Here is a 902-nt window from a genome sequence, read left to right on the forward strand (position 1 = left end):
TACATTTTAAAATCTCAGTGAGGTCATAGTTATTATGAGTCATCATTTTATTACTTTTCTGGTGCTGGTGAATACAGAGATATCTTCAACCTTAAAAGCACCAGAATTGTTTCACTGTCTGGGTTAACTTCCTCTCTGTGGGGGAAGCCCAGCTGGTACAATGTGCCCCACGGAATTAGGGCTTCTCTCCCTCAGCAGAATCTGTGGGTGCTACACAATGGCATTTGGCTGCTTCTTGGAATCTTTTGGTTCACCTGACAAAATTATAAATTTCTCTGTTCATGTCAGCAGGACAGCTACTAAAATCAGGATAATACAGTGATGACGAACTTGACCCTTGTACAGGGATGACACATCCATTTTTGAAGCATTCTGTACTTTTGAAAATTACCAGATGATTTCACTCATATATGAATTATAAAGAGACAAAGCACATGAATTAACAGAACTCAAAAATAACTCTGTACTCTGACAACAAAATGGCTGCCACCAGAGGGCAGAGGAAGAGGCAGGAAGAACACATGAAGGGGTCAATTGGAAGGTAGTGAATGGTACTAGTCTGTGGTGGTGGGTGGAGTGTGATCCAAACATTCATCAAATTGTAAAGCTAGACTCCTAAAACTTATGTTTCAGTTTCATTAGGTTGTGAAGTGAAATCAACACATCATCAATCAAATGATTGTCAGAACGACTTTCTCAAATATGAGCAGGAAAGTCAGGTTGAGAAATTTGACCCTCCCTGACCTGATTAAAGTGCACTTTGAAAAGAGCACACAACTAGTATGTATGCATGTGTTGTCCTGAGTCTCCAGCATTTGTTGGTGATAATAAATATTTCAGTCCTCTCATAGGAAAGACAATGAAAAAAAGTCACTTTTTTTTTCTTTCCTAGAACACAGACA

General features: G+C 39.0%; 1 non-coding gene across 1 annotated transcript; it reads left to right on the top strand.

Moving 5' to 3' along the window:
- The first annotated feature begins 277 nt into the window (after window positions 1-277).
- Window positions 278-382, top strand: LOC119256607 (U6 spliceosomal RNA). The gene has a single exon (XR_005127837.1). It is a non-coding gene; the product is annotated as a U6 spliceosomal RNA (small nuclear RNA).
- The last annotated feature ends 520 nt before the right edge of the window (window positions 383-902 follow it).

The sequence above is a fragment of the Talpa occidentalis genome, unplaced genomic scaffold (assembly GCF_014898055.3).
Source record: "Talpa occidentalis isolate TD23 unplaced genomic scaffold, MPIMG_talOcc4v2.1 talOcc4.3300, whole genome shotgun sequence".
Lineage (NCBI taxonomy): Eukaryota > Metazoa > Chordata > Mammalia > Eulipotyphla > Talpidae > Talpa > Talpa occidentalis.